At 43.4% G+C, this 16,385-nt stretch overlaps 1 protein-coding gene across 17 annotated transcripts in view; it reads right to left on the reverse strand.

The window, feature by feature from the left end:
• KLHL29 (kelch like family member 29) overlaps nt 1-15,088 on the reverse strand; it is a 601,492-nt gene extending 586,404 nt beyond the window's left edge. For 12 of the 17 annotated variants that reach the window (XM_073335871.1, XM_073335864.1, XM_073335869.1 and 9 more), the window contains exon 1: nt 14,725-15,088. The gene's annotated coding sequence lies outside the window, so the exon portion shown is untranslated. Of the gene's footprint in view, nt 1-6,762; nt 6,809-14,633 lie in introns of those variants that run through there. The other 5 variants (XM_073335859.1, XM_073335851.1, XM_073335863.1 and 2 more) reach the window with 2 other exon arrangements.
• Between the last annotated feature and the right edge of the window lie 1,297 nt (nt 15,089-16,385).

A 16,385-nucleotide genomic window follows, 5' to 3' on the forward strand; every position in this document is an offset into this window, starting at 1 on the left:
AATGAACCTCTTAGCAAGCCTAAGGAGTTGATAAGCTTACCTAGTCAGAATTCTATACTGTGCTGATCCCCTCCTATGGGCCTTATGGGGTATGCATTAGTGTGGATCCTCTGTCACAAGTCTCAGGAAGTCAACAAAAAGGGGAGGAGGGGAAAAAATGTAAGAACACCCCATCCATTCCTGAGCTCCAGGTAAAAGGACTAAACGAACTAAACTAACTAAGTAAATAAAAATCCTTAATGTGAAACTGAGATTCCATGTACATGACCCTCAAGTATATATTACCTTTTGAAAAAGTATTTAAGACAAAAAGCAAGCAAGCACTAAACACTGAGGAAGCTAAGAACTAAAGCTGTACTTCTCAGAGAAGGCACTGTTTTGCACGCTAGCCAACACAACCTTAACTCTGGCCCAATAAAGTTGCAGCCATATAATATTCTTAGAATGAAAAAGGAAGTGTTGCACACTTTGAGTTTATCTGTTTTTAAATTTCAATCCTAATGTTCTTTAAAGATAATATACACTCCAGTAACTTAGTTATTGCAACTTTAGTGGTTTTCTGGGGGGGAAGGGGAGTTTTTGTTATCTAAAAATCCCTTTTCAAAGTCTTGATGGATGCTGGTGTGAACCATTCAAGTGTGATATTGAAACCAAGTGAATTTTAACCTAAATATGATGCAATTTCTTTTTGTGAAGATCACAAATTTTAACACAGGCTGCAAAGCACTTCTGTCTAAGAAAAATGAAAAAAAAAAATCTAATAAGGGACATCATGACCTATAGTTCTCTTTAGCTTAGAGATTTAGCTATTTAGTGACCCTACCTCTTTGAAAGGCAGGCTTTTTTTTTTTTTTTTTTTTTTAAATACACATTTCAGGAAAGCCTTTTTGTTTTCTTACCTTCTAAGGTGGATAGAAAACTGGCTAGATTGTCGGGCTCAACGGGTAGTGATCAATGGCTCCATGTCTAGTTGGCAGCCGGCACCAAGCAGAGTGCCCCAAGGGTCAGTCCTCGGGCCGGTTTTGTTCAATATCTTCATAAATGATCTGGAGGATGGCGTGGATTGCACCCTCAGCAAGTTTGCAGATGACACAAAACTGGGAGGAGAGGTAGATACGCTGGAGGGGAGGGATAGGATACAGAAGGACCTAGACAAATTGGAGGGTTGGGCCAAAAGAAATCTGATGAGGTTCAATAAGGATAAGTGCAGGGTCCTGCACTTAGGACGGAAGAACCCAATGCACAGCTACAGACTAGGGACCGAATGGCTTGGCAGCAGTTCTGCAGAAAAGGACCTAGGGGTTACAGTGGACGAGAAGCTGGATATGAGTCAACAGTGTGCCCTTGTTGCCAAGAAGGCCAATGGCATTTTGGGATGTATAAGTAGGGGCATTGCCAACAGATCGAGGAATGTGATCATTCCCCTCTATTCGACACTGGTGAGGCCTCATCTGGAGTACTGTGTCCAGTTTTGGGCCCCACACTACAAGACGGACGTGGAAAAATTGGAAAGAGTCCAGCGGAGGGCAACAAAAATGATTAGGGGACTGGAACACATGACTTATGAGGAGAGGCTGAGGGAACTGGGGATGTTTAGTCTACAGAAGAGAAGAATGAGGGGGGGATTTGATAGCTGCTTTCAACTACCTGAAAGGGGGTTCCAAAGGGGATGGCTCTAGACTGTTCTCAGTGGTGGCAGATGACAGAACAAGGAGTAATGGTCTCAAGTTGCAGTGGGGGAGATTTAGATTGGATATTAGGAAAAACTTTTTCACTAGGAGGGTGGTGAAGCACTGGAATGCGTTACCTAGGGAGGTGGTAGAATCTCCTTCCTTTGAAGTTTTTAAGGTCAGGCTTGACAAAGCCCTGGCTGGGATGATTTAGTTGGGAATCGGTCCTGCTTTGAGCAGGGGGTGGGACTAGATGACCTCCTGAGGTCCCTTCCAACCCTGATATTCTATGATTCTATGCCAGCATTTTTCCTCCTCCAAACAAACAATGATTCAGTTTCATTCATGGAGAGATAAGACTGACGTTGCAAAGCTAAAGCTGCCAACCCCCAAGAAGTTTAGTTATAAAATTATATTTTTAAACGGAGGAAGGTGTACTAGAAAATAGGCTTTTATTTACTTTGGTGATTTGATAACCTTGAAGAAAAGGCCCAATGTTTACCCAGGATTTTACAGCCCCAAATGTAACTTCATTTATTTCAACAGATTTGAGACAAGGATGAATTTGGCCCTGTGACAGGATCGGGCCAGATGGCTATAGGAGAGTTATAGAAGGATGATGCAGAGGCATACCTCCTGGCCTTTGAGAGGACAGCCCTGCAGGAGGCTTGGCCCCAAGAACAGCGGTCTGGCATCCTCGCTCCATTCCTGCGTGGGGAGGCCCAGAAGGCCTACTATGATTTGCCTGAAGAGGCTGCGGCAGACTCCCCGCAGCTGAAAGCAGAGATCCTGATCTGGGGTAACGACCGCAGTGTGGGCCCAGCGATATCATGAGTGGAGGTACCAGGAAAACAAAACCCTGCGGTGACAATTATATGACCTCATCCATCTCGCACAAAAGTGGTTATGAACTGAGTCCTGGAGTCCAGAGGAGATACTAGAGTTTCTGGTCATCGACCGGTACATGAGAGGACTACCGCCAGACCTTCACGCCTGGGTAAGCCAGAACGAACCCTCCACCTATGACGAGGTTGTCGCACTGGTAGAAAGGCGAAGGACGGCGAGGGAGCTGACCCGACCAGTTAAGGAAGAAGCACCCCGGGTTAAACTAGCAGCACCAAGCCCTCGAGCTCAGGTGACTGGGCCACCAGGAGAACCTAGGTGGAAAAAGAGAGGGGCTGAAGGCCCACCAGAAACCACAAAGAGTTGGAGCACTGAGGGGGAAGAGGACCATGATGTTAGACTGCCCAAACCAAGAGACCGGGGAACGCCTAGGGCTCCATACAGATGTTACGCCTGTGGGGAGTGGGGACACATAGCTGCACAGTGTCCCAATGCCGAGGAGCCTGTGCAGTGTAAGCTGGGGAACTGGGCAGACCCATGCTCCCTAATCCACCTTGTGGGGGGTCTCACTAACCCCACATATGTACACTAGACCAGTGAAGCTAAATGGGGTAGAGACCACAGCACTGGTTGATTCGGGGAGTGCTATCACACTTGTCTCGGGGAAGCTCGTGAAGTGTAGTCAGCTGCTGTGGGCTAAGCATACGGGGATAACACATGTCCATGGGACAGTTGTTTATTACCCCACCATACCAGTAAAAAAAAAAAAAAAAATTGAGATTCAGGGGAACACTACTGAGGTAGCAGCAGGTGTAGTCCCTAAACTCCTATACCTAGTGCTCATAGGGAGGGACTTCCCAGGGTTTGGAGACTTACTCCCGGTAGGGGAATTGGAGAAAGGGGGTAGCCCTGAAAGTAGTGAGGCATCCACAGTAGACTATCAACCCCCAACCTTCTCTGAACTATCCCCAGATTTGTTCTCCACTCCCAGACAGCACAGAAAGACAAAAAGGGAAAGAAGGGCAGCTAAGGCCTTGGGAACCCGAATACTAGCCCAAAGCCAGAGGGTCGCTCTTGTAGGTAGGCGGACCGAGGAGCTGAAAAGGAGGCCACCCAGGAGGGAGAAGCACCCGAGTCTGACACCTCTGAACCAGTAAAGGCAACAGAGACTGGCCCCCTAGATCTCGGGCAGATTAGCCCCGGGAGAGGAAATTTTGGACGGGACCAGGCTGAAGACCCAAGGTATGACAACAATAGGAAGGAGGTGACTGAAATAGATGGGGTCTCCGTGGAAGGCAAAACCCAGGGACCAGGACCCTACTTCATAATGAAGAAGAATCTCTTATACCGGGTTGCACCAGTACAGGGGCAGAAGGTACAGCAGATCCTAGTACCTCAAAAACACCAGAATGCTGTATTAAGTCTGGCCCATAGTCATCTTTTTGGGGGGCATTTCGGGGTAGAGAAGACCCTGGCATGGGTCCTGCGACGATTCTTCTGGCCTGGAGTACATGAAGAAGTGCGGAGGTACTATGAGTCCTGCCCGGAGTGTCAGCTGCACAGTCCCCGTCCCCACTTGAGGGCACCTTTAGTAGCCCTTCCCATCATAGAGGTCCCCTTCGAGCGAACAGCCATGGATCTAGTGGGACCCCGGGAGAAGACAGCCCGGGGCCACCAATATATACTTGTCATTTTGGATTATGCTACTCGCTAACCAGAAGCCGTCCCCCTGCGGAACACAGCCTCTAAAACGATAGCTAAAGAGTTGGTGGGGATCTTTGCCCGAGTGGGGCTACCAAAGGAGATATTAACAGACCAAGGTACCCCATTTATGTCGAAGCTAATGAAGGACCTCTGTAAGCTGCTCCATATACATACGCTGAGAACTTCAGTCTATCATCCACAGACTGGTGGGCTGTAGAAAGGTTTAACCGAACCCACAAGGCAACGATAAGGAAAGTGGTAAGTCATGACAGGAAGGATTGGGACACCCTACTACCCTACCTTATGTTTGCAATTCAGGAGGTACCTCAGGCCTCAACTGAGTTTTCCCCCTTTGAATTATTATACGGACGCCACCCCTGTGCCATACTAGATATTGCAAAAGAAATCTGGGAAGAGGAACCCAATGAGGGGAGAAATATAATTGACCATGTGTTGCAGATGTGAGAACAGATAGCCCGAGTCACCCCTATTGTACGGGAACATTTGGAAAAGGCGCAAAAGCGAACCCATTATAATGGCCAGGCAAAAGTCCGACAGTTCCAAACAGGGGATCGGGTGATGGTGTTGGTACCCACGGCAGAAAGCAAGCTTTTGGCCCAATGGCAGGAGCCCTATGAGGTGGTTGAACCCGTGGGGGCAATAACCTACAAGGTGCGGCAGCCAGGAAGCCGGAAACAAGACCCAATTTATCACATTAACCTCTTAAAGCCTTGGCACCAACAAGAGGCGTGTGTAGTGGCCCAAGAGACCCCGATCCAGGGAAATAATGTGCAGGAGCAGATCAGGATATCCACTGATCTGACACCAAACCAGAAGAAGGAGGTAACTGAGATGATCAACCGATACCAGGACGTGTTTTCAACCAAACCAGGCCAGACCACCGAAGCATATCACCACATTATCACAGACCCTGGGGCAAAGGTAACTTTAAGGCCCTATCGGCAGCAAAAAGGGAGGAGATCAAGGCAGAGGTAAAAAGGATGTTGGAGCTGGGAGTCATCGAAGAGTCCCATGGTCAGTGGTCAAGCCCGATTGTTTTGGTGCCCAAACCAGTTTGTGGTGTGCGTGTGAGGAGCTGGGAGCAAGACGCACTAGGAGCTGAGAGTGAGAACGTGGACTGTTGGAGGACTGAGGTGTATAAGCGTTATCAGACACCAGGAGGAAGGTCCTATGGTGAGGATAAAGAAGGTGTTGGGAGGAGGCCATGGGGAAGTAGCCCAGGGAGTTGTAGCTGTCACACAGCTGTTCCAGGAGACACTCTAGACAGCTGCATTCCACAGGGCCCTGGGCTGGAACCCGGAGTAGAGGGCGGGCCTGGGTTCCCCCCAAATCCTCCCAACTCCTGGTCAGACACAGGAGGAGCTGACCTGGACTGTGAATTCAGAAAAACGGCCAAGCTGAGGGCTGCCGTGAAGCTCCAAGGCGAGCAAATCCGCCAATAAGCGCAAGACCCACCAAGGTAGAGCAGGAACTTTGTCACACCCATTATATAATATTGATCTGGACAAAAACATTTTTAGAAAGCCCCAAACCAATGCTTTAAGTGACTTGCTTTATCCCATCTATCAGGAGATCAGCAAATATAGCCAGTCTTTAACAAATCTCTCTCGCTATCTCTTCACTCCAGCAAAGAGGATGGAATTTAGTTAAATAGTTGTACCAGCTTCAGGAGGATTCACTTTTGTGCCTGATGATACAAGGAGGTTCTCTCTTTATGATTCAAGTGTATCATGCGATACCAAACATGCATTAAAGCATGTTAACTCCATGGTCATCAGGCTTGCCCAGGTGCAAGTTAGCTCCGAATTTGGCCCTCCATTCAGTTGCATGTCTACAAATTCGCAAAACGAAATAAACCGAGGAGCATCCAGAAGCTTCAACTAGAGCCAAATTCTACTCAGTATACAGTTTTTCCAGCTCTCTCAATATTTGATGTTTTCCCTTGAAGCCAGAGCTCTCAGAAACATGAGATTACAAGAGACATATCTTACATTTAAGAAGTGAGTTTGTAGCCCTCATGTCTGTAGAAAATACAGCTGGAAAAATGTGAACCTAAAGACTCAAAAAAACAAAACTAAAAATAATCCCAAAATGTATTATATTGAATAATCTCATGATTTTTTTTAAACACTTGGGGTTAACAATTCTGGGTATATATATAGAGAGAAAAATCTAGATTGACATTAGTGTCTACAAAACCAGAATTTGATTACAAGGGACAAATTCTACTCTTACATCCTTACACCCATTCATTGATTTGTGAGGAATTGCATGAATAACTAAGAGCAGCATTTGACCCCTAATCTAATTCTATAATGCCTAAATATTAAAAACAGAAACAAAGTACATATTAATATTACTGACCTACCATCCCTACCTACAAGCAGGCTATTGCAAAATATTGTACAAGCAACATATACTGATAGAAAGAATTAAGATAGACAGTGGCCGCTAATAGAAGATTAATTGGCATGCCTGGCTAAATTGTTTTTAAAACAGAGAATACAGAAAAAAGAAGCAATACCACATGTGAATACATGCAAGTTTCTCCCAAATTAATTCACTTCTAATGGAATTGATCAGCATGCCTGATGTTTGAAAATCTGAAATGAGAGAAAAAGAGAAAAACAATTTTAAAAAGGAGAGCAAGAGAGAGACTAACTTAGCAGTGGATTTTCCATACACTTTTCTTCTATTAATAGCTAAAAATAGGGTCTGAAAAAAAGAATGAGGGCAGTGCAGTATGGTTAACACTGTGCCTTTCATTGTGTTAGCAAGTCTGTCAGAGTGCACTGGAAACACTAGCCACACACTCTCTACTCCCGTCTCCTCAAGAGGCAAGTACAGTGTTTCTCATAATCCCTCAACACACAATATGCTGACTATGTCTGGTACTCCTCTGCTCCCAGGAGGACAGAGTACAGAATGCCTGTGTTAGTATTTGAGCTTTTCAGATGCAAGAGGTCAAGTTGTGTGTGAAACGGGGTGCGTGGGCAGGGGGGTGAGGGGAGAGGGAATAGACAGGGGGAAGGTTCTTTAAATGCCAAAATAACCACAGTTAGAGTTAAAAAGGGAAAATATGCTAAACCTAGTCTAGTACAGTACTTGGTGAGTAAGACATCACTCAGCAAGAGCCTTGGAGGGGTTTGTGCCTGCCTACTCCAATGAGAGTCTACGACTAAAAGCAACACACCACCTTTGTCTAAGCATACCTGCAACTGGCAGAGTTCAATAAGCCTCAAACTCCTTTCCTGGGATGGGAGTCAACCTCATGAGCACTTGCACAATGCTCGCTGCTAGCAGGGGTCAGCATGGGGAAAAATGAGGGGAGGAATGAATCAGCAATGGACACAGGGCACTAAACAGGCATCATTATGGCTGCCACCTTCCTTCCCTCTTTATCTGTCCCCATCAGCAGCTTTGATGGCAAAGAGAGAAGAGAAATGGCTTACGACAGACGTGACTGTCATTTATACAACCCTCAGGTCCCGCTGAGATCACCTTTAAGCATTACGGCTAGTATTATAGCATTAAAAAGGAAACTTTTACTCTAGAGTTTCACTTTCTTACACTAGTCACACCCACCTACCTTTACCCTTTGGCAACTCTGACACACCACAGGACTATCTAGTACCTTATTTTTAAAGGAGGTAAATTTGTTCAATCCCACCACTTCAACGTTTACAACATCCCTCCACATGAGGCCCTTACTGCTTTCACTTTTATCTTCTTAAACAAAAACCGGACACACCCAGGAGAGATAATGGGGGGCAGGGCAAAACAAACAAAGTCACTACACACACAAAGCCACAAAAATAAATAAAAATCCCTCCTTTGTTGTCACTTTTCCCAGCCCCAGTATTTTAGCCACTGTGCAGGCACTACCCAGGATAGTCCTGTTTATCTATACTGAGTGTGGTACAGGGGGTGCTTTCATTCGGGTTGCAGGGCCTCCTGACTCTCCAGAGCGGGGAAAAGATAAAGTTACTTTTTTGAGGTGACATTTTCTGTACTGCTTTTCAACCCATAGAAGGGGAGCAAGAAGTTTGACAGAATCCTGTTTAGCTTGCAAGTTATTTTTGAAGCATTTTCTGAAGTGTCACAAGTAGGTTTTTTTTGTACTAAACAAAACCAAAAAAACCAACAAAACAAGAACTGTTTTAATTTGAAACCTTCCAACTTAGCATTTCTCATTACTTGACATGTGTAGGAATATACTAGCTGAGAAATACGGTTAGTAGTTGTGTGTGGTACACATCATTTTCTTAAAAAAAAGACTTTATGTTCCAATTGTCATATCATATATTTTCACCTATATTTCAATGAGCACAGCTGTGTTTGTTTCAACGTGTCAACATTTCATCGAGTTACCTGACCAGACCTTACTTGATTTTGTGGGTTCAATGAACCTTTCCCCATCATTCCCTTGTTCGTTTTTTATTTGTAGTTTATCCGACTGGTGTTCAAAATGGAAAACAAAGGTATTTGAGTTCTGTGTATTCTTCTTCATTACAGAAGCTAGTGTGTTTGAATATCATACTGAAAGGAAACTTTTCTTTGAGTAGTTCAGCACACTGTGATCTGCATATCCACTAGTAGTGTTCACAGACCAAAAACAAAATCAGAGTCTTATAACAAGGTCTGACAAAGTATCTCTCAGAACGGTATTATTTGATTTAAATATTAATTACTCATCAACACAGATCTTAAGAAGTGTCTGAAGCAAAAGCTTTTAAATTACACTTTAAGTCCTGGGTTTTTACTGTCTGCATTGTGATGCAAATCATGCTTTTTAGAGATGAACAGAGATAATGAGTCTCTCTCAATGTTCAAAAATATCAATAGATGTATGATTAAAGTCCAGCTCAACATATTAGGCAGATATTGAATTTATGAGACCTACTGTATAAGAACAGTATAATCTAAATTATTTGTGTGTGAATTTGAGGGAATCTTTACAGACTTTCCACACTATATATGCACTTTACAATGCAGATTCCTGCAACATGCACACATTTGACAGTTTTCAGGTGATTGATAAGATTCATTTGTTACAATACAGTGGAAGATTTCCTTGCATTTGACTACATTGTCTCAGTTTCGAAACAATACCCTTAGAGTAACATTCTTGGACCCAAAGGTGCACTTTTCACCCACATTTATGCAAACTCTTCTGGTCTAGTTTTTCAGGGAAAAGAATCATGATCTATACAAATAAACACAAAAATGCACACGAATATCCCTAATGAAAAGGCACTGGTAATAGCTTCTTTCATTTTATAATCCCCTGTTATAAAAATGGTTTACTGCAGACTGAGTCAGCATTCATTTTTAACATATGGCATTACTGCAAAAAGGAATGATGCATTTACCATAGAGGGTAAGGTAGAGGGATGCATTTACCAAGCTTTAAGGGATTAGTCTTCTCTATAGCCCCTATAGATTACAGAGAAAACTGTTGTGCAAGTCAGTCAGTGCACGTAAAGGTTGCAGGTTGCCTCAAATTTGTAATGGTGTCAGGAAGAAGTCTGACATTTCAAAGTTAAAGCCAGTTATGGTAACTAGCCAAATTTATCACTTTAAAATCTAGACCTAGTGTCCCAACAAAAAGAAAACAGAACATAGTGATTAGGAAAAAATGTTCTAAGAAAGCTGTTATTCCAGCTATTCTAAATATCAAATTCCAAGCTAAAAAAGCTTAAAAAATATTTATGGAAAAGTGTGACTTGAAACTAAATTAGGACCAAGACCACGCACAAATGACAGTGCAAAGAAAACTTTCTTCATACAGATTAATATGAACAGTTTTCAAACTTCTGATGAAACTGTAGTTAAAAATAACAAACCATAACCTACAATTAAACAACAGCATGTACCCAAGATTTGTGAAGCATGCTGTTTTTTTTATGAATCCAATGACACAGTGCTCCCATATTAGATTTTTAATAGCTCAGAAAGAAGCCTTTGTACCACTGGAAACAGAAGAAATGTAAAGATGATAGAGGCATATCAAAGCCATTTACGTTTCATATATTCCTGCAGTTAAAGATGCTGTTGATAAGATATTTCTAGGAGGATATTTGCAATACCATCCCTTACTTCAGTAATTAATGGCTCTAAATGCATGGTACTTCTAACACAGTTAGCTAACTGAGCTAGTGAAGCTGGTCCTTTGTCTTTTAAGAAGGTTTCATGAAAACAGCCAAGAGAATTGCACAAGGATAATATGACCATTTGAACTAGCCATATGTTTATTTAAAGCAGGGGTAGCCAATAGGCAGACAAAATCCAAACTGCCAGGCGCATTTGAATGGACCCCAAAATTTTGACTACCCTTTATTTAAAGAATAATGTGTAATATCAATCCACTCATTTGTTTATGGGGGTTTAGGATATATATGAATGTGGAATTCATTGCTGCAGAGTATTATTTGGGCAGAGTTTCACTCCATGCATCTGAAGAAGTATTTTTTTACCCACGAAAGCTTATGCCCAAATAAATCTGTTAGTCTTTAAGGTACCACCAGACTCCTTGTTGTTTTTGTGGATACAGACTAACACAGCTACCCCCGATACATAAAAATATCAGACACATGAATAATCATAGAATCTATTGTTATAGTACCACAGCTAATGGTTATCAAATTCTCATGCTTCTTGGCAAAAACTCATCATCAGCAAAAAGAATTTGCTCCTCTATATTGGAGAAATTATACTAAACTAGACAGATTATTAGTCTTTGCACTATGGGAAAGAGGTCATTTTGCGTGTAGCCCCACTGACTTGATTGGACTACACACCAGAGTAACTGCAAGATTAGATCTTTACCGGGTGTACAGAGTTTATGGATGATAGGGTTCTGAAGACTCCAAAGGCATCATTTTGCAATAAATCCAAGTGGAACAGTGTGTTGTCACCAGACAAGTCATTCATAGAATTTTTAGAATAGCATGCTTATTTTCCTTAATCCGTGACCTATATTACTCAGCTAGTCTGTATTACATTGTACATCCAACAACGTCTTTTTACTGGTCACATTGTTAACAATTCAGTTTCTTTAATAAAATTAGTAAAGGAAAAAGAAACGCTAATAGTACAATGCAGTCGTACCTTGCCGGGGGAGAAGCAAGGAAGAAATGGGACTAATCTGTTTACACATCCAAGGATATGCTTTCCTAACATATAATGTGTAACTTCTATTAGAGTCAGATGGGAGGGAGAAAGGGAGCTCTTCATTTCTGGTATGCTTGATGAAACATCAGGTACACCAGTTTTAGGAACTAAATTAAAAGGTCAGGAAAAACAAGTAGTAATGGACAAAAATTTAATTTCAGATGAGCAAACAATAGATGAGAGAAGCAGCACTGGGACTGATGCCAACAGTTAGGTGCCAAAATATCAGGAGCCTGATTCTGTTCTCAAACAGTATACAGGTGGAATTACTTTAGCAAAGTCAATGGATTAATACCTGCATAAGAGAGGAGAATTGGGCCCAGTACAAGTGAGCAAAAAAAAAAAAAAAAAAAGAATTGTCAGGATTAGCAAAGAAGTCATGAATGAATAAAAGACTCCAGCAGACAATGAGTTCTTCACTGTAAGTGGACATTAAAGTGCTGGTAGTGGTGATGCCAGATCATAAATACACAAATCTAAATTCTAGAACTGTGTATTAGTGGAGCATGTGCTGCATTCCTTTAATCATTAGAAGTTCCAGTCACTCTACATGCAATATGCTTTTTAATGTTGTTTGGAAAGTAAGAGCAGCAATTTTACTGAATACTACTCTGCAGGTAGAAATAGGGATAGAATTGAGTCTAGTGATAGAAAAAGAAAAGGTTTTCTCCTACATTCTACCACTTTTTGGTCCAGCAAGTCTTTTACAAAAGCAGAACAGTGAATTAGGTTCTCTCACATATTGGGTACCTGAAGTATGACCAACTCTCATGAGGAATGTAAATTTCTACCCCCACCCCACTGCATGCAGATGAAAACTAGTAACCCTTACTCTGTTTGTAACCACGACAACCATAGATTATTTTATTTAAGCAGTATAATTCATGCTGAACATTTGTTCATGGGTTTTGTTGTCAAGGGAAAGTACTCACATTTCATAAGCTACAAAGGATGGCAGATATGCACTGAAAACTTGGGAGTTTTTGAATTTTCAGATACACAGTAGTTCTTCCAAGCCCACTTGAATCCAATGCAACTTTTATATCATGAAATTTTTAACTATTTTATTTAGAGTTCTGTAGAGCATGAAGTACAACAGGTCAAAATGAAACTTTAATGACCATTACCTGTAAAATGACCACTGGACATAACTGGCTTTAAAATAAATTATAATAATATTTACACATTCTCAAAATAGCAAGGATCTTGAACAACACAGGCAACCTACAAATTTAGGGTATGAGTTCTTGTTAAAATGTCAGAACTGGTCTCATGAGACATAACTACATAGGAAGAAGTAATGAAAATTGTAATTTACATATACTTGCTAAGTGTTGATCTAGGTAGGTCAGTATGCCAAATTACTTTCATGTCTGCCTTGTTTGATCATACATTGGAAAAGACTTCCATAAATAGCTACCGCGAGGACATGTTATAAGAACAGAAAACATACATTAGTTATTCAGGTAATTGTAAGACTTCCACCGAGCATAACTAAAGTTTGAAGGAGTTGAACGTTAGTATAAAATATGGCTGTAGTTTACTTTTCTAAAGAAAAGTGTCATAGTCAATTTAATCTAGAACACAATAAAGAGACACACTGTTGCTTTATTTAAGGGGGGGGGAGAAAACTGGCTGCAAAACTGCTGCTTCTCTCACACCGATCATAACATCTATCAAGGGGGATTTAAAGTTTCAGCAGATTGCTAATTATAAGAGACAGTAATACTGTTATCTGCAGTCACCTTAAAGCTACAGTAGCTGGGTTTTTAAGTAGCTGAAAACTGACCTCAAAAGATAGCCTGCTAAGCATGTTTAAACCATTTTTAAACACACACACACACTTTAAAAAGATATACCCAACAAAGAAAAACAGTTTCTCAGTTTAGCAGTTTCATATACATGAACCATAGAAACATAAATAAAATGCCTACAGCAAGCATTTACACATCTTAGTTTTCCTTCCCTGATGAAAAATTTGGATTGTTCCTCCCTTAATCTAGTTGCCAGAATACTATTTTTCTAAACAGTTTTCAGTTTCAAAAAAAAAAATCAAATTTTACATAAGCAAGGCTTCAGCATTTTTTGGAAAAAGAATGATCATACCATGTCTCAAAAAATCTAGGAACTCACTATTTAATAAACAAGATTACGTGAAAAAAAAAAGACAGATCATAAGCATGCAGAATTTATGGAGAGTATTAATAACTCCTCTGCAAAGCCCCGGAGAAGATTTTTTTCCCCTCTTTATCTGGGGACCTGAACCAAAAATCATGATGTCCACAGACCTGCATTATAGTATGACAAAGACAGTCACAGCCACTCAATGTCAACAACAAAAAAAGTAGTCCTACTCCATTCTCAACCTTAACAAGACCACAGATTTAAAAAAAAAGGTACCCAAGGGATGATGCATAGAACACCTACAAAAAACAGCACAAGGATAAATAAAAAACAAGTAATAAATTTCATCTGGGACTACACAATGAGTGGGAAACAGATTTAGAAGCGATTTATTGATTTCACTTTTAAAGAAAAAACAATGCTTTGTCTCGAAGTTACTTAGATATCAACATATTCATATCATGCTTTTAAAAAATACCCTCAAGGCAACACACATAAATAGGGGCAAACAGACCTGGCGGCTCTCATTTGGGGCAGAAAGACTCCCTCGTTTTTTGTATTAATTCTCAGGCAGTTTTAAAGCTAGCCTCTGCCTCTGGGGTCGATGGTTTTGCTGTGGGTGTGCGTTTCAAGGAGGCAGTTACAACAGATGCCTCTTAAAAAATAACCACCACCCTCGTTCAAAATATTGTCAGCAGCAACCCCTCGCCTGGATGTGTCAGGTGCCCGCGGCTACACCAAGTGTGGGAAGTTGTGGGTTGGGCTGTGTGTGTGTGTGTGTGGAGGGGGGGGCTCACTTTGTTGTGTGGCTATAGTGGAGTTGGTATAGGTATGGGGGGGAGGGGAATACACACACCCCTCCCCAAAGCTCGGCTACCCCATGGCACCCGCCTCTCTTCGCTGCCACACAAACACACAGGCAGGAAGTTTTTAATGCAGAGAGCAAGCGCAGGCGCAGGGGATTCATTAGCCAGGCGTTCAATACACGGGAGGCTGCTGCTGCGGGCAAACCCCAAGCTTAACAACAACAACAACAACACTATTAAGGGGCACACAACACCGAGGCGCGCACACACACATACACACAAGGACTGTCACCTGGGCGCCAAGCCCCTCCATCCTCCCGGGCAGGGCTGCGCAGCCCCCTCTAGCCATCCCCGCTTTGCCCTGGAATCTGCCCGGCTCCTACCTCTCCCCGCTGGGCGGTGCGCACCGGGGGGGCAAACGCGGGCTCGTGTCCTTGGCAGGCGAAGCGGCTGCACGGTGGCTTCTTCAGGCCGGGGGAGGATGCACACAGACAGCGGCGGCGGCAGGAGGAAGAGGAGGCGGCGGCTTATGCATTGCAGCCTCCCCACTAATGCGAAGCCCCGCACCTCCGGGGCTGCCTCTCAGCTGCTGCCCAGCGGCTCAGATGGCTCCGGAGCCTGGGCGACGAGGAGGCGGCGGCGGCGGCGGCGCAGGCAGCAGGGGGCTCGGCGGGGCGGTGTGCGCAGAGCGGAGGAGGAGGCTGGTGCGGAGTCGGTACCATGCTCCCTTCTGGCTCCCTCCTGTTCACAGACTGTCCGCTTTAGATGGGGAGGGAGGCGGCCTCCGAGCCCAGGCAAGGGGCGGGCGAAACCAATCACAGCAGCAGGAGGGAGGGCTAAGGGGGGGAGGCGGGGACTCCTCGGAGCCGAGCTCCCCACCGGCGTGTCAGCCGCCCCCCGCAGGAGGGGTTTGCAGCGGGCACTCGGCGCGGCAGAGCCGCCGGGCTGCGGCGCGCGCGGCTCTGCCTGGGGCCCCGGGCTCCGGCAGGGACCGCGGGGATGGGCCGGCGGCCGCGGAGCCGGGAGGCGCATTCACTCCCGGGGGTGCGAGGGAGGAGCCCGAGCCGAGCGATCCGTGGCAGCACTCGCCGGGGAAGTTAGACACACACATGTGGGACCACCGGGCGGCTGGTAAAGGAACAGCGAGATAGAGGAGGTCTGTCTGCCCGCGGCGCCGGGGCTCCTGCATGTTTCCCACGGCCATCCATTGCGCCTGTGCCCATGCACACACACAGCACATGGTTGTTGGCTGCCACTCTAAATCACCTGCCCATGAGTATCCCTGAGAATAAACCCAGACTCTCCCTGCTTAGACCGTACACAAATAACCACGTGCAGGCGTTTAGCGTTCCCTGTTAGGTTACTTAGAAATCCACTTAAACAAAGCGTGTTTTTAAGGCCAAGTAAAAGCACGCAAAGTATAGCTGCATGTTTCCCATAATTTAAGAGTAGCAGGTTTATGCCACTTTAAGAAACATATATGTGATGGGCATGTGTATACACGTGTGTATGCATATATAGTATATGCCTATGTGAGTGCACACGTAGACACACACACACACATATATATAGCACACATAGACACATATATAAAGTGAAATATATAATATTTCTGCAAATGTCATGAACCTCCCAGTCATCTTCAAAAGTACTATGTATACCATAGTTTATGAGAAATACATGGGCATTGATCTATGGGCCTGATCCAAAGCCCAGTGAAGTCAGTTGCTGTTTTTGGATAAGTCCTTATGCACCTTTCATTCCAGATTTTTTAAAAAAATATGTACACTTGTACAGTATAACATATATGTACATATGGCAGATTATATATATTGTGAGATATGCTGTATCATCGTGATTTTCTGATCTGTGCATGTACTGTAAATGCAATAGTTTAAAAACATACAGAACACTATCATAGTTCATACAGTTGTAGAATAAGTGTAATCAAATCAGGTTTTAAAAATTATAGCATGCGTAGGAAGGACATATATATGCTGTAACACATGGACCTTCAGAGAGACATGCCAAAAAACAGCTAAAG

The sequence above is a fragment of the Lepidochelys kempii genome, chromosome 3, assembly GCF_965140265.1.
Source record: "Lepidochelys kempii isolate rLepKem1 chromosome 3, rLepKem1.hap2, whole genome shotgun sequence".
In the NCBI taxonomy this organism is placed as follows: domain Eukaryota; kingdom Metazoa; phylum Chordata; order Testudines; family Cheloniidae; genus Lepidochelys; species Lepidochelys kempii.